Source organism: Stomoxys calcitrans, chromosome 5, assembly GCF_963082655.1.
Source record: "Stomoxys calcitrans chromosome 5, idStoCalc2.1, whole genome shotgun sequence".
Lineage (NCBI taxonomy): Eukaryota > Metazoa > Arthropoda > Insecta > Diptera > Muscidae > Stomoxys > Stomoxys calcitrans.
The window spans coordinates 91710052-91734943 of NC_081556.1; the positions used below are offsets into that span (position 1 = coordinate 91710052).

At 38.3% G+C, this 24892-nt stretch overlaps 1 protein-coding gene across 2 annotated transcripts in view; it reads right to left on the reverse strand.

The window, feature by feature from the left end:
• Positions 1-24892, reverse strand: part of LOC106085318 (PDZ domain-containing protein GIPC3) — a 92023-nt gene that overhangs the window by 13051 nt on the left and 54080 nt on the right. Inside the window, exon 1 of one of the 2 annotated variants that reach the window (XM_013249525.2) lies at positions 2483-2502. The exons of the other annotated variant lie outside the window; for it this stretch is intronic. The gene's annotated coding sequence lies outside the window, so the exon portion shown is untranslated. Of the gene's footprint in view, positions 1-2482; positions 2503-24892 lie in introns of those variants that run through there. 2 annotated transcript variants of the gene reach the window in all.

Genomic DNA, 24892 nt, shown 5'->3' on the forward strand with positions numbered 1-24892 from the left:
TGGCGTCTGTTAAACAAAATCCCAGAATACTTGCTTTCAAAATTAAAGAAAAGGAATCGTATGACAAAGATAATCATGAAGAGACAATTCGAAATTTTTTGAAAAAGACCTATTATTATGGTCGTGTGGCTCGAAGGAAGCCTTACATATCGGAAGCCAATCGAAAGAAACGAATGAAATTCGCAAAAAAGTTTATATACTTTATAGTGGCTACAGTATTTTGGGAACGAGTCTTCTTTCCAGGCGAAAGTAAGTTTTGTGCATTTGGAATAACGGAAAACAATTAGTCTGGTGGAAAGATGGAACAGCATTAAATAAAGAAAACCTTGTTCCCACAATTAAACACGGAGGAGATGGCGTCATGGTATTGAAGGTGCATGTCTGCTAAAGGTGTTGGAAACCTAACTTTTATAGAGTCAACTATAGTTCAAAACTGCTGTAAAAATATTTTAAAGCCAGTGCTGAGCAACTTGAAATTGGAGATAACTTTTGGTTCCAGCTAGACAACGACCCAAAGCGCATGACACTATATGAAAAGTTGTGGTTGTTATATAATACAAAATATCCACTATCCCTGGAATATGTAGGGTAGTTCATTGTCTCACAAGCTCGTCCGCTTTACAATTCCCTGGAATATCTCTGTGGCCCTGCACCCAGAACAGGTGAATTTTGAACTGTTCAACCATCTTGTTGAGAGATCTGCGACAGTCGAGGGTGGTTTTTGTGTTCAGAAATACCTTCTCTAGGGATTTAATGGCTGCCTGGCTGTCTGAGAAGATTTTGATGCCAATCGTCGTAATGACATTATATTTTAGCCATTCCATCACTTCCGTAATTGCTACGATCTCCGCTTGATAAAGACTGCAATGGTCGGGTAACCTTTTCGATATGACCAGTTCTAAATCTTTAGAGTACAACCCAAAGCCCACCTGGTCGTTAAGTTTGGAACCTTCCGTATAGAAGTCTATGTAACTTCTGTTATCAGGGATATCGTAGTTTCCATCAATTCTATCAGGAATAGTGGTACAGTAATTTTTATCAAAAAGCAGCTCAGGTAGGATGTAATCCACACTGCCTGGGATATCAGGCATTGTATCAAGGATAACACAGTGTCCGTAGCCACCACATGATCAAAGAGAAAGCTCCCTTAACCTCACGGCAGCGGTCGCAGCAATTTGTCTAGCCACAATGTCCTGAGGTATAGGATGTAGCTTTAAATTCAGTGCATCAGATGGTGTCGTCCTCAGTGCGGCTGTGATGCACAAGCAAGCCATCCTTTGGATCCGGTTAAGTATTGAGCAGTAGGTGGATTTTTGAAGCGCCGTCCACTAGACCACAACACCATATAGCATTATAGGTCTGACAATGCATGACACGCGGTCTTAACCCCCAAATTTTGCCAATGGCTTTCTTGCAGGTGTATAAATTTCAAATTTGTTTTTCTTGCCCTTTCCAAAATGTTGGATTTGCAATTCCATTTCCTGTCCAGCGAAACACCCAGGTATTTTGCTCTCTCTGTAAATGGAAAATTCTCTCCACCGAAGGAGACAGGTTCCACTGTAGGCAACTTTTATCTCCTGCTGAAAAGAACTACTTCTGTCTTCCACGGATTTATACCCAGACCACTTTCGGTAGCCCACTTTGATGTTGAACGAAGAGCTTTCTGAAGTATATCTCTTAGAGTGCTGGGAAACTTTCCCCTAACCGCAATAGCCACGTCATCAGCATACGCGACCACTTTCATGCCCTTTTTTCTTCCAGAGGCAATAATATATTGTTAATGGCTATCTTCCAAAGTAGAGGAGACAGTACACCACCTTGAGAAGTTCCTCTGCTGACCCATTTTTTTAAATCCACAGATCCCAAGCCTGCCGTAATGCATCTCTTAGTAGGTAAGTTATTAATAAACTTTCTTACGGCAGAGTTGATGCCTAGAAACTCCAACTTCTTCATGATTGACGTCGGTTTTACATTCTTATATATCTAAATCTTAACCTATTCTATCTATGTAAGATCAATAGCTGTCGTACTTCGACAAAAAATAGAGGAATACTAAAAGTTTCTAAAAATCGAGCAGATTTGCCCACAGATAGAGGGAGAAACGAACAGAAGGACAGACAGAGACGAACATGGCCTAATTGATTCAGAAAATAATTCTAAGCCTATCGGTATGCTTAACAATGCCTCTGTCAGTTCCGCTTTTTGACATTACAATGCACTACATAATAATATCATGTACCACAGTAGTGGTGTAGGGTATAATATTGTTAGAAAACAGGGCAAAGAATTCCCATTGCGTATATGACGCGAGGCCAGGGTTCACAAAGGTGATAAGCGATTCTCTTTCATTTTGTTATGTATTCATGTGATAACGAAAGCACAAACCACCAACCAAGAGCCAGGTAGTTTGAGTGTTAATTTTGTCAAGTTATAAATAAACCAAAAGGTTTGTATTATATTTTGCACGTCTTCCTTCACTCACTAATTTCGCGCCCGTTGAAGGAAGATATCTGAGACACGTTCACGTTCTTCTTCATTCACCGCTAATATAAGACTAAAGTGTAAAAAATTGGAAGGTACAATAGCCAACAATCGCTCCTTCTTCTCCTCCTTCTCCCACACCTCAAGTGCTTTCTCTGTTGCAGAGCTCATATGGCCAAAATAAAAAAACATCCATGGCAGCAGCCAACTAACCAGCCAGCCAGCCAGTCATCCAGCCAGCTAGGCATATTGCAACATGGAAATTCCATCTTTTGCTCTATTTTTATTCCAAACAGATTTGAATGGATATTAAAAATAGACAGATGCCGTTGCCCCACATTCTTTTCAAGAGGGTCGTTATTCTAATTCAATTATAGAAAAAAAAAAAAACACCAAAACAAATATTCGGAATTATGATTAGATGTCGAATTAAATCTACGCAAGCAGATTGATGGCATTCGGAATGTCCGAAAATTTGGGAACGGAAATGCATTCAAGGAATTTGTTTTGATCTTTCGTTGGTTTAAGCATTTCCAAAAAAAACGGAAAAGACAAAAAACTGAAGTCCTACTGAAGTTCAAGAGAAGTCCTTTTAGCCTAATAGAAGTCTTTATAGCTTAAGAGAAGTCCTTATAGCTCCAGAGAAATTTGGACACTTTCATCGGAGATTCAATATCCTTCCTTGATGAAGGCTTCTGGCACTCAAGTTTTATGCCATCTTTCAAACCTTCCCAATCGGTTTGAACGCAACAAGAAGCGGAAGGCAAAGCATTTTGAATAGAGATGGGCGATGGGTAAATATCTAAAAGGGAAATTTGGTACATACCCGGGTATTTACCCAGTTATACCCAAAAGCTGGGTATTTATAATTTTGCAATTATCTTGGGTATAAAAACATTTTGCAAACAATTTTTGATGATTTCGTATTCTTTGTATATAAACCTGATCTTCTGATCTCATAAATCGGATTTTAGTTATATATAGCCGCTATATAGACCAATCTCTAGACTTAAAGTCTTGAGGCAATCAATTGGTCATATTTCATCCGATTTCCATGAAATTTGGCACAGTGAGTTCTGGTAGACCCCTACCTACTTCTGTGAAGTGTGGTTCAGATTGGACTATATTTGGGTGTAGCTGCCCTATAGACCGACCGCCCGATCTCCCGATATAGGGTATTGAGGCCATAAAAGATCCATTAATTACCCGATTTAGTTGAAATTTGAAATTTGACACAGTGTGTTCTGGTAGACCCCTACCCATTGCTGTAAAATTTGGTCTAGATCGGACTATATTCGGATATATATATATACCGATCTTCCGATTTAGGTTTAGGGGCCATAAATAGCCCAATTTTTACCCAATGTCGCTGAAATTCGGCACAATGCGTTGCGTGAGGCCTCTCGACACTCGTACCAAATATGGTAAAGATCGGACTAAATTTGTGTATAGCCATAAAAAGCACATTTGTTATCCGACTTCGCTCAGATTGGCACAACGTGTTGCGTTAGGTTCCTCGACATTCGTACCGATTAAGACTAAGGTAGGGCTATAATTAGATATAGCTGCCATATATACCGATCTCCCGGTATAAGGTTTGGGTCACAAATGGCACATTTATTTTCCGATTTCACTGAAATTTGGTTATAGCTGCCTAATGGGCCGATCTCCCGATTGAAGGACTTGGGTCCATAAAATGAGCATTTATTATCCGATTTCTATGAAATTTGACAAAGTCAGCTTTGTTAAGCTTTTCGACATAGCAGTGCTATATGGTTGCCATATGTACCTATCTCCTGGTTTTAGTCCTTGGGCCCATAAAATCAGCGTTTTTTATACAATTTCGTTGAAATTTGGCACAGAAAGCTGTGTTAGGCCCTTCGACATTCGCGTTCAATATGACCCTCATTGGTCTATACTTGGATATATCTGCCATATATACTTATCTCCCGGTTTAAGGTCTTGGGTCCACAACAGGCGCATTTACTATCCGATTTCGCTGGAATTTGGCACAATCATTTGTATTAGGCTACTCGATGGTCGCCCCGAGTATGGCCAAGATTGCGCTATATTTGGATATAGCTTTCATATATACCGATCTCCAGATTGAAGTTGTTGGACACATAAAAGGCGGATTTATTACCCGATTTCGAACAGTGAGCTATGTTAAGTTCTTCGATATCTGCGTTTTATATGGCCCCGATCTTTCCCTATTCGGACATAGCTGTCATATAGACCGATCTCCCGACTTAAGGCATTGAGACCATAAAAGGCGCATTTATTATCCGATTTCGCTGAAATTTGGCATAATGACCTATATTAGGTCGACACCCGTGCCGTATATGGTTCCAATCGGTTTATTTTTGGATATAACTGCTATATATACCGATCTCCCGATTTAATCCTTGGACTCCTTAAAGCAGCGTTAATTACCCGATTTGATACAACTTAACACAGTGAGTTGTGTTCGACATCAACGTTCAACATGTTCCCCTTCGGCTGATCTCCCGATTTTAATCCTTGGGCCTCTAAAAGCAGAGTTTAATACACGATTTTGCTCAAATTTGGCACAGTGAATTGTGCTAGGCCCTCCGACATCCACGTTCAATATGTCCTCCATCAGTCCATATTTGGATATTGCTGCCATAGAGACCGAGATCCCGATTTAAGGCCTTGGGACCACAAAAGGCGATTTCGCTGAAATTTGGCATAGTGACCTATGTTAGGCTTTTCCACATCTGTGCCACATATGCTTCGGATCAATTTATATTTGGATAAAGCTGCCATAAAGGCCAATATTCTGTTTTACAATCTTGGACAGTGAATTGTATTTATTCAGAACGTATTTCGATTAGTTCATAAAATTGATGGCACTTTTCACCTGAACATGACGAAAGGTGGTTAACACAAATACCCGAGATGGTGGGTATCCAAAGTTCGGTCCTGTCGACCTTAATGAGTTTTTGGTTGCTTTTTATACCCACCACCATATGGAGGGGGTATACTAATCTAGTCATTACGTTTGTAACACCTCGAAATATTGATCTAGGACCCCATAAAGTATACATATTCTTGATAGTCGCGACATTCTAAGTTGAACTATCTATGTACGTCCGTCCGTCTGTCGAAATCACGATAGTGGTCGAACGCGTTAAGCTAGCTGCTTAAAATTTTGCAGAGATACTTTATATTGATGTAGGTCATTGGGGATTGCAAATGGGCCATATCTGTTTAGATTTGGATATAGCTCCCATATAAATCGATTTCCCGATTGACTTCTTGAGCCCCAGAAAGCCACAATTTTAACCGATTTGGCTGAGACTTTGCATAAAGTGTTCCCTTATGACTTCCAATTATTGTGCCAAGTACGGTTCAAATCGGTCTATAACCTGATATAGCCCCCACATAAACCGATCTCCCGATTTGACTTCTTGAGCCACTGGAAGCCACAATTTTTCTCCGATTAGACTGAAATTTTGCATATGGTGTTCCGTTATGACTGTGATAAGTACGGTCCAAATCGGTAACGAACCTGATATAGCTCTCATATAAACCGATCTCTTCTTGAGCGCCTGGATTTGACTTCTTGAGCGCCTGGAAGCCCCAATTTTTTCCGATTTGGCTGAAATTTTGCACATACTTTTCCGCTATGACTTCCAAGAACTGTGACAAGTTCGGTCCAAATCGGTCCATAACCTGATATAGCTCCGAAATAAACCGATCTCCCGATTTGACTTCTTGAGCCCCTGAAAGGCGCAATTTTTTTGCGATTTGACTGAAATTTTGCATGTAATATTCTGTTTTGACTTCCAACAACTGTGCCGAGTACGGTCTAAATCGGTAAAGAATCTGATATAGCTCCCATATAAACCGATTTCCCGATTTGACTTCTTGAGCCCCTGGGAGCCTCAATTTTCATTTGATTTGGCTGACATTTTGTGCATGGTGTTTTGTTATGACTTTCAACAACCGTTTAAAGTAGGGTTCAAATCGGTCAAGAACATGATATAGCTCCCATATAAACCGATCTCCCGATTGGGACTTTTTAAGCCCTTACAAGCCTCAATTTTTATCCGATTTTGCTGAAATTTTGCGTTTAGTGTTCTGTTATGACTCTCAACAACTGCGCATAGTACTGTCCAATACAGTCTATAACCAGATATAGCTCCCATATTTTAGGAGTATCCATGGTGGTGGGTTTCCATGATTCGGTCCGGCCGAACTTACAACGCTTTTACTTGTTTTGTTAAATTTAAAAAAATATAAACGCTTCTTTATTAACAGATCTCCAATTTAAAAGCCTATTTAGAGATTGTTTGCCTCAATTCATCTATAAGTTCATATTTAAGAACTTTTTCAATGGTACAAAATCCTCCAAACTACTGAACTTGACTATTTGCAAACAAAACAAAAGAAGAGAAAAAAATAACTGACCCTCACAGATATTTAACTGCAAAAAAGTTTGTTGCTCTCCCCTACAAATTGGAAAAGCAAATAAATTTAAAAATGTGTTGGGTACGGACGGACGGATGGACGGACGGACGGACGAACTGGTATGTGGTACCCGTGCACGCACGCGGCAATAAAACTATGAATACACATTTGAGCAGTTAATGAAAGTCCACTTCAACTTTGTTAATTTATGATAATAACATAAAGACACAATAAATAAATAAACGAAGCAAAACAAAAATAAAAGATCACAAACCGGTAAAGAAACCGGCAGAACAAATATCGTGCAAAAACAGCAATCAGTTAGACTTGATATGAAAGTGCACAAAATTGGCTGAACAGACATTGTACATAGGCTGAACAGTACAACTATTTTGAATAGAGAAATTATATGGTTGATTTTGAAAGTAATTTAGTAATTTGATAATTTAGAAAAGACAATTTGTCAGAGAAGTTCAGGAATAACCAGTAAGGAGAGGCAAAAGTCGGGTGGGGCCGACTATATAATACCCTACACCTCCCCTCCAATAATAAATTCGGCCAATATATAAATATATATGTATATGAGAGCTATATCTAAATCTGAAACGACTATTAAACAGATCGTTTGAAAATTTTTGTTACTACAGCCATATAAGTGCAAATCTGGCGATAAATGGGTGTATGGGTGCTACATCCAAATCTGAACCGATTTTGATGAAATCTTGCTCATATGTGGAGATGAGTAACAAAACAATCCGTGCCAAATTTTGTGCAGATCGGTTACGAATTGTGTTTTTTACAGCCTTATACGTGTAAATCGGACGATATATATATATTGGAGCTATATCCAAATCTGAAGCGATTTTGATGAAATCTAGCAGATATGTTAAGATCAGTTGCAAAACAATCTGTGCCCAATTTTGTGTAGATCGGTTGAAAATTGTATCTATTAGGACCATTTAAGTGAAAATCGGGCGATACATATATATGGGAGCTATATCTAAAACTGAACCGATTCTGATGAAATTTTGCAGATATATTAAAATCAGTAATAAAACAGTCCACGCCAAATTTTGTGCAGATCGGTTGAAAATTGTATCTATTAGGGCCATTTAAGTGCAAATCGGGCGATACATATATATGGGAGCTATATCTAAATCTGATGCGATTTCGATGAAATCTAGCAGATATGTTAAGATCAGTAACAAAACAATCCGTGCCCAATTTTGTGTAGAACGGTTAAAAATTTTAGCTACTACGGCCATTTAAGTGCAAATCGGGCGATACATATATATGGGAGCTATATGTAAATCTGAACCGATTCCGATGAAATTTTGCAAATATGTTAAAATCATTAATAAAACAGTCCATGCCATATTTTGTGCAGATCGGTTGAAAATTGTATCTATTAGGGCCATTTAAGTGCAAATCGGACAATACATATATATGGGAGCTATATCTAAATCTGAAGCGATTTCGATGAAATCTAGCAGATATGTTAAGATCAGTAGCAAAATAATCTGTGCCCAATTTTGTGCAGATAGAATGAATAGATAGAAAATTGTAATTATTAGGGCCATTTAAGTGCAAATCGGGCAATACATATATATGGGAGCTATATCTAAATCTGTACCGATTTTGATGAAACTTTGCAAATATGTTAAAATCTACAAATTCTATGCCAAATTTTGTATAGATCGGTTGAAAATTTTAGCTACTACGGCCATTTATGTGCAAATCGGGCGATACATATATATGGGAGCTATATCTAAATCTGAACCGATTTGGATGGAAATTTGCAGATATGTTAAAATTTACAAATTCTATGCCAAATCTATGCCAAATTTTGTGCAGATCGGTTGAAAATTTTAGCTACTACGGCCATTTATGTGCAAATCGGGCGATACATATATATGGGAGCTATATGTAAATCTGAACCGATTTTTTTCAAAATCAATAGCGTTCGTCCTTGGGCCAAAAAAAGTGATACGTGCAAAATTTTGTGATGATTGGACAACAAACACGACCTGCACTTTGATTACAATAATACATGGACTCACAGACGGACATGGCTAAATCGAATCAGAAAGTGATTCTGAGTCGATCGGTATACTTATTAATCTAAAATCTTATTAGTCTAACTTATCTCCGCCTTAGCGTTGCAAACAAATGAACAAATCTATAATACCCTGTACCACAGTGGTGGTGTAGGGTACAAAAACATCATGCAAAATTGTATAAAGATCGGACCAAAATCTGTATGGAAGATATATATGGAAGCTATATCTAATTCTGATCCGATTTTGATGAAATATTGCACATATATTGGGACGTCAAAAAAAGCAATTCATGGCAAATTTGGTAAAGATCAGACCAAAATTGTGGTTTCTACAGCCTTAATATTTCAAATCGGATGAAAGATATATATGGCAGCTATATCTAAATCTGATCCGAATCTGATGAAATATTGCACATATATTGGGATGTCAAAAACAGCAATTCGTGTCGAATTTGTTGAAGATCAGACAAAAATTGTGGCTTCTACAGCCTTAATAGGTCAAATCGAATGAAAGATATATATGGCAGCTATATCTAAATCTCATCCGAATCTGATGAAATTTTGCACATATATTGGGACGTCACAAAAACAACTGGAATGCCACAAAAACCAGTTCATGCCAAAATTGGTAAAGATCAGACCAAAATTGTGGCTTCTACAGTCTTAATAGGTCAAATCGGATGAGAGATATATAAGGCAGCTATATCTAAATCTGAACCGATTTTAATGAAATTTTACACACATATTGAGGCGTCAAAAAAAACACTTTTTGGCAAATTTTATAATGATCAGACCAAAATTGTGGCTTCTACAGCCTTAATAGGTCAAATCGGATGAAAAATATATATGGCAGCTATATCTAAATCTGAACCAATTATTTTCAAAATAGCGTTCTTGGACCAAAGAAGAGACATGGCAAATTTTGTGAAAATCGGACAACAAATGCGACCTGTAAGATGTACCTTGGACAGACGGATATAGCTTAATCGAATCAGGAAATGATTCTAAGCAGATCGGTATACTTATCGATGGGTCTAGCTCTTCTCCTTCTTAGCGTTGCAAATAAATGCTTAAAGTTATAATACCCTGTGCCACAGTGGTGGTGTAGGGTATAAAAATTAAGGTATAAGGTATAAAAATTTTATAGCCCCAAGCAATTCATATCCAATCACACGACCCCAGCACTGGTTACTCAAGCTCGCTACAAAACCAGTTACCGGGGTGCTCACACAGTAAACGAACATCAATTTTTTGCTGGAGCTTTTTCTTCGAATATCAAATACTGGACTTTTTTAATGAAATTTTGGAAATGATCGGACAGAAATATTTTTCATTAAGAACTGATTTTTGAAAATTTATTTGGCAAATCTATTCTTTCACTAGGTTTATTATATTTATTTCACTATATATTTTTTAGAAATGTGTGTTTGTACCACTTTTTCCTATACAGGTACACCTTGCAATGGCCAAAGCATTCTCTCTGTCGAAATTCTGAAAATTATATAGAAACCCCTAAAAAATAATAATAATAAAAAAATACTATCCATGGCATATAAACACATAAATTAAGTTTTCCGTCCATCACAACGCGTTTTTGTCTTGTCGCTATAAAATTTAATTAAAAAAAAAATAAAGAAAAGACAACAAAAACGGCCACTACTCAGTGCACACAAACTTAAATGTTCAGCTCAGCTGTAGCCGGTCGTTGGCAAAAAAAGAAACACACACACACACAAAAATAAAAGAAGCAAAGGCAGCATGCTAATAAAATATTTGCAAAATAACAACTAAAATATGCAAAATAAATTGCGTTCTAATGATCACAATGAGAACATTTCCGTGCCTCTCTCACACACATAGTGAATAGTGGAATTTACCCATGTGTATAAATACGCGTATTTACCCTACACACATTTATTTACCCCACAAACATTTTTATGCCCTACACCAATACTGGGTGTTTGTAACACCCAAAAGGAAGAAAGATAGACCCATTGATAAGTATACCGATCGACTCAGAATCACTTTCTGTTTCGATTAAGCTATGTCCGTCTGTCCATGTTAATTTGTGTACAAAGTACAAGTCGCAGTTTTCATCCGATCGTATTAAAATTAAAAAAAAAATAAAATTTGGTACAGGCATGTTTTTCAGCCAAGAGACAAAGCCTATTAAAATTGGAACAAGTAAGAGTGTGCTAAGTTCGACCGGGCCGAATCTTATAAAAAACACCACGTGCAAAATTACAGCCAAATCGGATAGGAATTGCGCCTTCTAAAAGCTCAAGAAGTCAAGACCCAAGATCGGTTTATGTAGCAGCTATATCAGATTATGTACCGATGTGAACCATACTTCGTACAGCTGTTGGAAGTGATATCAAAACACTATGTGCAAAATTTCAGTCAGATTGGATGAGAATTGCGCCCTCTACAGGATCAAGAAGTCGAGACCCAAGATCGGTTTATATGACAGCTATATCAGGTTATGGACCGATTTGGACCAAAACTTCGCACAGTTGTTGAATGTGCAAAATTTCAGTCAAATCGGATTAGAATTTCGCCTTCTAAAAGCTCAAGAAGTCAAGACCCATCCTATGGTTGAGGGTATAAAAAAATCGGTTGAGATTTGGATATAGCTCCCATATATATGTTCGCCCGATTTTCAGTAATAATGCAATAAAATGGTCATTTGTGAACCGATTCCCTCGAAATTTGGCAGGAAGGATTTTTTATGACACTCGACATTACTGGTGAATTCCAAGGAAATCGGTTCAGATTTAGATATAGCTCCCATATGTATATATATATATATATATATATATATATATCGCGCGATTTTCACTAATAGAGCAAACGCATTTTTTGACACACCTTCCCAAAATTCTGTACAAAGCTTTCCTCGACGACTGCCACAGTATCTGAAAAGTTTGCTCGAAATCGGTTCAGATTTAGGTAAAGCTCCATATATATGTTCGTCCGATTTTGAGAAATATTGCAAGAAAGTGCTCAGTTTTAAATGGATTCTTTCGAAATTTTGCAGGAAGGATTTTCTTATAATTCTCGATATAACTGGTGAATTTTATGGAAATCGGCTCAGTTTCAGATATCCTGTCATAAATGTACAATATATCGATAGATTTTCACCCCAAGAGCTACTGCAAGCGCATTGTTTGACCAATCTTGCCAAAATTTTGCACAACGCTTTCCCCGACTACCACATTATCTGATGATTTTGCTCGAAATCGGTTTAGAATTAGATATAGCTACTATATACATATATTTGTTTGCCAGATTTTGGGCAATTTGCAATTAATTTTGTCATTTGTCAACCGTAGTTATTACAGTTTGAACTTATTTGCTCGCCGAGATCCATCAAAATTGGTTCAGAATTGGATATAGCTCCCACATTGTACTTGTAGGGTATTATACAGTCGGCACCGCCCGACTTTTGTCCTTCCCTACTGGTTTCCCTACAAACATAATTTTGGAAGAGTATTCGTCCCCGCGATGAAAAAAACAATCTTCTTTCGTATGAGTCGCGAAACACTCTTCTACGATATCGTTAGACAATTCATTGCGTGTGTGAAAGTTTTAACACCTCTCCGCAACGATTCTCTTACAACCCATTGCGTTATAATCTTCCGGATAACTCGTGAAACACTCTTCTGGATTACCATTAGGCAATCCTTTGGATGTGCGGAAGTTTTAGCAACCCGTTATAATCATCCATATGACTTGTGAAACACTCTTCTACGATATCAATGGACGATTTCCATTGCGTGTGCGGAAGTTTTAGCAACTCTTCGCGACGATTATTACGCAACCCATTGCGTTATACTCGTCCAGAATATTTGTTTATTAATCACCTGAGTTACCTTTTAGCGATTGTTTTTATTTTCAAGCCTGGTGCGTTTAGCACTTGTATTGAGTTATGTTATTCGATGTTTTGTTTTGATTGGCTTATATGATGATTGATACTTATATGATGAGTAATACAAACCATTTTTTCGTGAGTTTTTTCGCAGTTGTTACTTTTTTGATGAACAACTAATCTCCATATGCGTTTTTGGATCTTCTTAGCGAATAACGCGAAACCCTTTTAGACCAACCTTTAATCAATCCCATGGCAGCCGTTTGTACGTACCGGATTGATCCGATGGAATTCTTCTTCGGCTGTCGCCTCGGTGTACATCACACTGCTGCAACAACAACAACCAATATTTAATAAAGATTCCAAAACTCTTACTTGTTGCTCGTCCACGCGAATAATGCGCAACTTTTCTAGAAGAGTTGCAACAATCTTCCAAAACACTCATTTGTTACTCGTCCACACGATTCTTGCGCTATTCTAAAATCTTCTAAGACTCTTCTAACTCACTCTTTAGCAACTCATATGGAAGATTCGCGGAACACTCTTTCAGTTCGTCTTGATGACCCAACCCCTCACGACGAAGGAAACGTCTACGACTTTTAGACGAGCTGGTCCGCGATCGTAACCTTCTTCTAGAAGATTCGCGGAAGATTTTATGGCGATCAAAAACGTTTGCAGGGTATGTTTGTCTCAGAACATATACATACCTATATAACAATAAATATTTGCATATATTGAATAAACCAAGTCATAACTGTAGTATCCCCAGGGATAATGGTTCTATATACCATAAAAATTTTTAATGATGATCACATTTCTAGGGCATAAACTCTGGATATTATGAGATCGGATTGTAGAATTTAGGGTCATTGCTAGATATATAATATAGATAGAATTGGGGCTAAAGGAAATTGTACGATGTTTAGCACAGCTTAGTTGGTGTGATTACCACATAAAATAATACATGGTCGCAGAGTCACTGATGATGCACCATATAAAGAATGTTCAAATCAGCCGGAAAAGAAACAAAAAACACTCAAGTTTAGTTTAGGAAGTCAGCTCGGAAGACTTTTTGTATAGGGTTTTATTAAATTTCGTTCGCAATTGCAAATATGCTCATGAAAATTCATTTCGGGAACAAGGGAAAACTTCTCACTTATCAATGGGTAATGTCCGATTCAAGTCTAAGATCGATGATAAGGGCCATCCTTTTTATACTAAACGAGTCGGAACGACGGGCCGCAGTGCGAAACCTCTTTGGGAAGAAGTTTTCACAAATTTCGCCAGCATTAAGAGGGGATGGCCACCGCTGAAAAAATTGTATGATGTTCTCGCCAGGCGGACATGGTAATCTCTGCGTTACGGTGGCCTTCATTTGAATTGGATTATTGAAAAAACTGTCTCCATTCCTTGTTTGAAACCGTATTTTATCAATTGGAGATAATTTTATTCAGATTATTATTTTTATACCCATCACCATGGGATAGGGGGTATATTCATATAGACATTCCGTTTGCAATACATCGAAGTATGCATTTCCGACCCAACAAAGTATATATACTTCGGATCGTCGTAAAATTCTAAGGCGATTTAACGATGTCCGATGTCTGTCCGTTTGTCGGTTGTAATCACTCTACAGCCTTCAAAAATTGTGATATTGAGCTGAAATTTGGTACAGATTCGTCTCTTTGCTGCTCGCAGGTGAAGTTTTTGAAAGGGCCAAATTATGACCTTATATAATGGGAATTTTTTTACTAGTTTCATTCGTCCACTTTATGTCAATCCAAATTTCATTAGCCTCTTCCCTAACTCGGGGTAAAATTTTTCTACGACAGTTCTATTCTTGGGTATTCTTTTGTCCATTCGCCATTAATGGGTTAAATCAGTTTACCCATATTCGCCCATCCGTTCAACAGATAGCCAACATCACGATAGCGTTCGAACGAATGAGGCTTGCCGCAGAAAATTTTTTTTAATTCAAAAAAAATTTTGAATAAAATTTTTTTTGTTTGTTTATCTTTCGAGACGAGCCCAATGATCGGAGATTTTCCCTGCAAATGGAAAAGGAAAGCCAGAGATAGCAACACACCAACCACTATGGGACGCATTTCGTCTTTGGTTAGAAGACTTTTCAACCATATTAGGTATGACGGCACCAAAGGTGAAAACGCCTCTATGATTCAATTACCATATTAACCACACTCGACAACCCTGTCTATTAGCTGTACCTTTTCCCGATGCATATGTTTTCGTGTAATGACAGACAATTACCATACTCCCGTGGTGTACATGATTCTGTGCATCCATTGGAATGTATTGATGGCTTTGAACGCTAAGCAACGGCAACGGCTCTCGTTGTTGCTCCGTGTGTCCAGGTTCAAATCCCGGCCGGGTTCCGCCGAGTTTTTTAATTTCCAAGCCATTTGCCTGTTTGGGCAAAGATCATTAAATTTCACAATTTTTGTTTGTTTTTTTTTTTGAGACGAGCTCAATGATCGGAATCATTTTTTTTTTTTTTGAAACATTTTTTAATACCTTGTCCGGAGTCAAGATAATTTTCTCGACTCCGACTCCGGGCAATATCGATCATCTCCGCAGCCCTGGTTCATACATTATTGTATTAAATGCCTACCGTTTTCGCGCAACTCGATTATGGTTGTGTAATATGATCTACTGTACTCGTTATGCTATAAATAAAACAAACAATGGTTGTTGTTGTTTTCGCACATACAAATGCCTACTTTATGATAGTTGTTTCTTTATCGCGTAAATGTTACCAAACAATGTATGTGCTTTAGAAATGCATGTACCTGACAGCCATTGGTGTGATGCTCCAATGATCTTTAAAATTTTTCACTTTCCGAGTTTACCACACGCATTCATCCGGGCTGCTCAATATACTGACTGCTCTTTGCTCAGCCAAAACAATAAAGGAAACAATGTTGTGTGTGTGTGAATGTGTCTATACCGATGACGAGCACACAATTGCAATGATTTGCAAGCCTATGGGTCTGCTTGGGAATATTTACAAAGTAATGAGCAATAGAGTGAGTATTTTCGCAAACCACTGGTCTATACGCTCAATACTTACCATTTCTCTCTAGTAGGAGATACACAAGGAGGCCACCGTAGCGCAGAGGTTAGCATGTCCGCCTATGACGCTAAACGCCTGGGTTCGAATTCTGGCGAAACCATCAGAAAATTTTTTTTTACGTGCAGATATAGCTGTCATACCGGATTGACCCGATGGAGTCTTTCACCGACAAGGGCTGTATTTTTGTACCCACCAACGAAGGATGGATTGTCATTCCGAAATATCCATTTCCGACATAATAAAGTGTGTATATTCTTGATCGTTGTAAAAATCTAAGACGATCTTGCCAAGTCAGTCCATCCGTCTGTCAATTGAAATCGTGCTTCAAGCTTTAAAAATGGAGATACTTGGCTGAAAATTTGCACAGATCTTTTTTATCATAGCCAGGTTAAGTTCGAAGATGGACTATATCTTAATAAAGCCCCCATATAAACCGATTTGCTGATTTAGGGACTTAGGCCCATTAAAGCCACGTTTATTATCCTATTTCGCTAAAATTGGTAACAATGAAGCAACACATAGGCTCCTCGACATTCGTACCGAGTATGGTCAAGGTCGGTCTTAACTTGGCTATAGTTGCCATACATACCGATCTCCCGATTTAAGGTCATTAACCCATAAAAGGCGCATTTATTATCCATTTTCACTGAAATTGGACACAGTGACCTATGCCAGCCTTTTCGGCATCCGCGCACTATATGGTTCAGTATGTATTTGGATATAGCAGCCATATAGAACGATCTCACGATTTTAGCCCTTGGGCCCATTAAAGAAGTGTTTATTACGTGATTTCGCATAATTTAGCACGAGAGCTGCGTTAAGCCCTTCGACATCCGCGTTCAACATGACGCTCATTGGTCTATGCTTGGATACAGCTGCCATATAGACCGATCTCCCGATTTATTTATCGGATTTCGCTGAAATTTGACACAGTGACCTATGTTAGACTTTTCCACATCCGTGCTCTATATGATTCAGATGGGTCTATGTTTGGATATAGGTGCCATATAAACCGATCACCCCATTTAAGGTCTTGGGCCCATAAAAGGCGCATTAATTATCTGATTTCGATGAAATTTGATCTATGTTAGGCTGCTCGACATCAGTGCTCTATATGGTTTCGATCGGTTTATATTTAGATTTAGCTGCCATATATACCGATCTCCCGATTTTAGTCCTTAGGCCCACAACAGCAGCTTTTATTACCCGATTTCCCTGAAATTTGACACAGTGAGCTGTGTTAGGCACTTCGAAATCCGTGCTCAATATGAGCCTCATTGGTCTATATTTGGGTATAGCTGCCATGTAGACCGATCTCCCTATTTAAGGTCTTGGGCGCATTTTTATCTAATTTTGCTGAAATTTGGCATAATTACTTATGTTGGGCTTTTCGACATTCGTGCTATATATACTTCAGATCGGTCTATATTTGGATATGGCTGCCATATAGACCCGTATTCTGTTTTACCAACTTGCCGAGTCCGTTCCGAGTTTAGTACAAATAGGAACATATTTCGATATAGCTATTATAGGTTCATAAATAATGCATTTTTCACCGGAATGTGGCGGAATGTGGTGAACATATATACCCAAGATGGTGGGTACCCAAAGTTTGCTCCGACCGAACTTAATGTCCTTTTACTTGTTTTCTTCCTTATACTATTTGTAAAGGTGGTGTGACCATTTCTATTAAAATTTCCTTTCCAATTTATTAATAGCCCTTCGTAAACCTTATCGCTTTGAAATTGTCAAAAAATTTTGCGATAGTTTTTTGCATTGGTCACACGTTTGCGAGGCGATAACATTTTTGTTTTTTCTTTTTATTGTACAGAGCGCGAAAGAGGCAGCAAACTATTCTCACTCACTCTAGTTTTAATAATTGTGCAAATATATGTAGGTATGTATGTACGTGTATGGCGTTAGTGATGTCGTTAAATTTATGAATACTTTTAGCGACCTTGAAAATTGTTTGAATTCTTCAAGCGATCGTAGGATTATTTTTTTTTTCTTCATTTACTTTTTTATTATTGTTATTGTCAGTGTCTTTTTTTATTTTTACTGATATTATAGACAAAAATAAATATAAGTTTGTAAAAAGTAGGCGCCGAATCGTATATACCCTACACCATGGTACTTAGAATTTGACTGAATATAGGGGAAAACCCCAACATTATGTAACACTGTAGTGAGAGTTTTTGAAACAGAATCAGTTGAAAACATAGATACTACAATAAAAGTTTTGTAGAGACAGACGGACAGGGATCCGGTGGTAATCGATCCAACCACCTCTGCACTTGTAATCTGAGTGTGTTACCAAATTAGGTATTACAAAGGGCTAAAACCCAACTAAGAAACATCGATTAAGGATAACGACATAAAGAATTCGAGAAAACAAGTTGAAATGGAATTGCTTCCCACATACATGCTATTAAGGAAAAGCTGGGGAGACTTTTTCATAGCATTCAACGCTACTTTGAGCTCAATGATACGGGACGTACCTTCTAGGGACGAGTCTGAATTGCGTGCTTAGATCTGAGGCAACTCTTCGTAAAGAAGTTTTTTATAGCTGATGAACACATAGATCAGATTAGTCAATGAATGAAACTGGGCCATCACATTCAACAGCAGAATGGTTGTCTTCAAGATTAGTTGGAATTGGAGCTAAACATATATATAATGATTGAACCGATTGATTAATGTATCGAGATGAGGAAAACGCTGTTTTGGAGCAGGACACATACAGTGGAAATGCAAGGCATCTGATCGGAATGAGAGCGAGAGTGCACATAAGCTAAAATAGTGCAGTAAAGTCCCTAAGCATTGCACGTGCTCAAATGGAAATGATCCAACAGATCACCCATCGAGCTCAAGAAGTTGTATCCTTCCAACAAATTGTAAAGAAACCACACAGCAGACATATTAACAATATAACAGACCCACAGGCACATGAACTCCTATTACAAATGGTTGTAGAACAGCTTACGGACATTATAAGCTTAAGGAATAAATCAACGGGTTTGATTTGAGGATCCCTCGAAAACTCCGCGCAAGCCACAATGGCATGTCACCGATAAACAATTCAATGGCAGCCGGTTTTACGTACCGGATTGACACGATGGAGTAATTCATCGGCAAGGGTTGCCGCCTTAGTGTACAACACACTGCTACAACAACAACAATCGATAAACAGCTCTAAGTTTAATGGAGACACCTGAATGCAATGAATTAACTTTAGGTTATTCAGCTGCTATCCAGTGACAGTGCCATTGAAAAAAAAACTCGTCGATATTGAAGATGCAGTATGAGAATTAGCCGCCACTATATGGTGCCTGGAAATTACACACACGAGCGACTGAATGGAATATAGAAAGACCAATCCAAAAGTTAGAAGAGTTCTAGATGTGGCCGTGAGTACTGGATGGTTGTAAATAGTGGAAATGAATCCAGCATTTCACAACGGTATATCTAACATACAAAATGATGATATATTGGGTTTATAGCCACCATGTGAACCCAGCTTCAAGTGCCCTAGATGCAATAGCTCTATATTAGATATCACCATCGGAATACATCATCGCAAAGGTCATATAGCGGGAAGTTCACGTTGGAAGAAATCCAGGCAATGATAGAACGAGTGCAAGTACACGTATGTGGATTGTTAACGTTCTTTTCCGTGTAATGTATTGTACTCCTTCTCCTACTGATACAAGACACCGTCAATCTTCTTTCAAAAATTTATAGTCAAATTCTGTCAGCAGTGGAACGATTGATAGGCGTGATGGTGGAGTGATGATGAGGGCGTGGTATGATTATGAAAATGGTGGCAATGAATCTATGCCAAGAATCATTTGGCATCAGATTAAGAAATTCATGAGAATCCTCAGCCCGCAAGAGAGTTTCAGAGAAAAACACACTTTAATACAAGGAGCCAAAATAGATAGTTGCTGCTGCAATAGAAAGAAGCAAGAAATAAAAGTGGAATGAATTAAGATACGATTTTAACCAAAACTTTTATGGCGTCGGATACAAGATTGTAATTGAAGAACCCGGTAAAGAATCTCAAGGACGAAGCCCATTTCCAAGCAAAATTTTTTACCAAAAATGAAGTAAGAAATTGGGTTCGTAGCGCTCTCAATTTGTTTGGCATAAATATCTTCTCAGACAGCCAGGCAGCCATTAAATCCCTGGAGAATGTATTTCTGAACACAAAAACCGCTCCCGACTGTCGCAGATCTCTTAACGAGATGGCTGAACAGTTCAAAATTCAACTGTTCTGGATGCCGCGCCACAGATATATCCCAGGTAATTGTAAAGCGGAAGAGCTTGCGAGACTAGGAACAACCCTACACATTCCAGGGATACTGGATCTGAGGGTAAACTTCTAGCGACATATAAGCTAAGTTTTCAGGACAAGCTTCGAAGGACAACGAAAAAAAAAATAATTTTGGGGAAAAGCGGTAGATCCCAAACTTTTATATAAGTTTTGTATTCTACTCTCAAGTATCTTTCGTTTGAATCCCATACTATCCCGATCGGCCTAAATGTCCGTTTGGGATCTTCCCCTTGGGAATTGTCCCCAATGTTTATGTAAGATTCGTATTCTACTTCCATTTACCTTTCATTCGATACCTATATTGCCCAATCGGTTAACATGTAATTTTTGGGCGATTTTCAATGGATGGGGGCTCCCCTAACAGTGAGATTGAACTATTATATCAATTTCGTACACAATTCTTAAACACCTTTCGTTTGATACCCATATTGTTCCAATCGGAAAACTTATCCGTTTGGGTGGATTTTGGATTAGGGCGCCTCCCACGGTTGTTTGACCCCAAAGTTTTGTGGCAATTTCGTGTTTTAAGATTACTATATAGGTGGCACACACATTTTCGCTTAAATCGATGCATCCATCCTGAGATCTGGCGTTTTTGAAAAATTGTATTTGAAGGGAGGTTCCACCCCCCTTCGCGGATATCACAAAATGGAGTACCCTATTTTCACCAGTGGGTTAAACTATACCATCCGTGAAAATTTCATGAAAATCGGCTAAGCCGTGTTTGTGTCTATTCGGAACAAACAAAGAGCAACACTTTCATTTTATAAAATAAAAAAAATTATTCGAACAGTGACAAGTTAAAAATCAAAATAATTATACTCGAATTCTATAGTGGAGACATAAAAAATGAAACTGAAGGGGTTTGATAATCTTTCATAATTATTATTGAATCAATTTTTCACAAATATGTGATTTAAAAATAAATATTATCTCTAAGAGGAATCACAAGTTCTGAAGAAATATATTAGTTATACTTTTTAGTGAATATAATGATGATAATAATTATAATTAAAATAGAAAATATACACTTGAAAAAAAAAATGAATAGGTCGAAAAAAATCGATGAAATCACGAAGATATGCCAATTGTCTTAGATTTGTCAAACGATATGATATTTGTAATGAATATCAAGCGATGATCTTTATATTTAAGAAAGCACTGAGTGCTTCGAGAAATTATACTAGGAACAATTATATACTATATATATTAACCTATCATCCGATTTTACAATTAATTAATATAAATGGCTGAACTCTCCCAAGAAACTTGTTCCTATACTTGTTTGCTGCAATTGCAAAATATTATAAAAAATCCAAATACTCAAAATCGACTTTAAAGGGTGATTTTGTTTCTCTGACTGTATTTCGGAGAACGTTTACAACTATAGAGGCAAAATGATTAAATTAGCGATTTACATTAAAAACTGATAAAGCGATCATCTGATCATGTGCTACCTGGCACGGCTAAGAAGCACGTGTTCTTGGTTCTTTTTTTGTAGAAACAAGTTGTCAATCGAGCAAAAGTGTAAATCAGCAACTCGAAAGAAATTGACCTAGCCCTGACTTTATTTACAAAATATTCCTAAGGCAGCTCTTATCAATATTCAAACCTTTGCCATTACGCCTATAGACAAACTATGGATTTGAATTTTTATACCAAATGAATGATTTAGCAAATATTACCATTACAGAAAAGTAATTAATCGACTCAGTTGAATGAATCAACAAGTTGATAGCATGTAAATGCTATACAATTGATAATAGAGTTGTGCTGAAAGAAGGAAAGAGATACGAATCCAAATGTAAAGCAACACAAGAAACTAGCGGGGAAAAATTAAATCATAAAATCTAATCAGACTGCACTCAATGATATGAGAGAAATATCTCTCATGAGAGATATTTCTCTCATGTCACTCAATCTCCTGTTCCTCCCGGCACTTGATACCTGTGTGCAACACACAAGCATGAACTTTGAGGTCCGATCTTTGTGATGTTCTTTGCTGTCACGAGAAGCTTAGCTGCGAGCTCCCGGGGCGTCCACAGGTTGCGGATAGTGGAATGCTCCATACGGAGTAGCTGCAACGGCAGTCGCGGACAATCAGCGGTATCGAGCGGAGAGTCTCAATGAGAAGTAGGGTGGCACCGGCTCTTGCACAAATACTGAATACCTATGATGCTCGATATGACAAGGCGAGTTATTCGCACCTTTGAATAACCAATGGCCAATCTGTTCCCGCGGCGATCGGTGCTTTGAACCGGAACGAGCTTACTCACCTACAGCAGCTTGACGAGGATCGCCATCTTCACATGAAAATGTGGTTACAACATCTCCCGTTCCTTAATGGAATGTTCATGGGAAAATTTGTATTTAGTAGTTCATTTCAAGTATTTTAATGAGTTTAAAAGTTTTGAAAGGGTAAAGATGTGTTTGCGAAATTTCAAAAAATTGTAATTGAGGTGTTATTATATAATTGTTAGCGAGGTGCTACAAAATTTGAATTTGGGTGGGGAAATGCTCATTAGTGCATCGATATTCAAAATTGTGTGATAGCGATGGAAAAATCCTATCTTAGGCTGGATCTGAGAAGACTAAGATAAGCAAAGATCCTAAAACATCAGGCATTGCAGGGACAGGAGACTCAATACAACCTAACAAACATAACGGGACACATATCACTTATGCAAAGTCGGTGGGGCAGGTGGTAGGTTGTGTAGGACATGTGGGGAAGATGATGAGATGTTGGAGCATTTCCTATGTCATTGCCCGGCATTCGCGGCTAACAGACTCCGGCTGCAAGGTGGGAACGCAATACTAGACATGGTAATGAAAACAATTACGAATTTTGCTGCCATATATACCGATCTTGGGTCTTGACTTCTTGAGCCTCTAAAGGGCGCAATTCCTATCCGACTTAAATTCGGCACATGGTGTTTTGGTATTACTTCCAATAACTGTGCTAAGTATGGCGCAAATCTGTACATAACGTTATAATACTGCCATATAAACCGATCTTGGATATTGACATCTTGAACCGTTGGAGGACGCAAGTCCCGAATGAACTGAAATGTTACACAATGACTTCTAAAATGTTCAGCATTTAATTCATTTATGGTCCGAATGGGACTATAACTTGATATAGCTCCAATAGCAAAACAGTTCATATCCATTATTCTTTGTTTGCCTAAAAAGAGATACCGCAAAGAACTCGACAAATGCGATCCATGGTGGAGGGTAAATAAGATTCGGCCCGGCCCAACTTAGCACGCTCTTACTTGTTCTTTTTCACCTCAATAAAATACGAAATATTATGCCGATAGGTTAACGATAACGCGTTGTCGACACAACATCCAAAGTTGGATGTATTGCTTTCTAAGGAACCCAGTTGACTGTTTAAGGTTAGGTTAGGTTTAAGTGGCAGTCTGCCATCAGACTCACTTAGACGTTTTCGTCCATTGTGATACCACAGGAATAGAAGAAGGAAGATGCCTTCCAGTTCCTACCGTTGAACCATCCAGATCGCATTAAAAACCCAATAACTTGCGAATGATCACATCCGCTAAATCAGACAGGTTCTCAAAGAAAAGAGAACCTGAAGTGAAACTCCTTCTGACTGCTAGTGCGGGACACACACACAGAAGGTGTTCTGTAGTCTCTTTCTCCTCGATGTCCTCGCAGCTTCTGCAAAAGTCGTTGCCGGCAACCTTCTGTCTGTCCGCTTAGACAGTGCGGACACAATGACTGAAACATCTGTTCTAGCCAGTGACAGGAAAGCGGTAGGCCTCTTCAAGTCTAGATTAGGCCACATAGTTTTGGAATGCATGGTCTTTGTGACCATCTATCATTCGTTGTCCTTCGGGTCTGATCCTGATAACTTAGCTTACATGTTACTAGAGGCATACCCACAGATTCCAGTATCCCTGGAATGTGTAGAGTAGTTTCTAGTCCCGCAAGCTCGTCCGCTTTACAATTCCCTCAGATATCTCTGAGGCCTGGCACCCAGATCAGGTGAATTTTGAACTGTTCAGCCAACTCGTTGAGAGATCTGCGACATTTGAGGGCGGCTTTTGTGTTCAGAAATACGTTCCCCAGGGATTTAATGCCTGCCTGGCTGCATGAGAAGATTTTTATGCTAATCACTCGTACTGTAGCTGTGATAAAATGTATGGTTCGACTCAGAAATTCCCCCTGATTCGGTTTAGCCATTCATGTCTGTCTGCCCACATATCGTCTATGTGCTGTGGTCAGTCGTCGTTTTTTGTAATCAATGTGGAGATCGAATTTGTTACCCAATCATCACGAAATTTTCCGCACATCAGTTTTTTAGTTTAAAGACAAGCGCTTTAAATTTTTGTAAAAATCGGTTCTGATTTGACATAGCTCCCATTTATTTTGGGAGTGGATATTTGTCTAATTTTGGGGGACATAGTATTTGAAATCTGTGGACAAATCGCTGAAAAATACCGGCCGCATCGGCCTTGGGTGTATGTCCGAAAAAGTATGGGGCGTATTGATATCCACAACCTCTTTTCAACCTAACCTAACTTAGGCTGAGCTGCTATTTTGTAATTTGCTAATGCATATGTGAATCGTCTGAACCACCCATAAACTATTATAACTCGA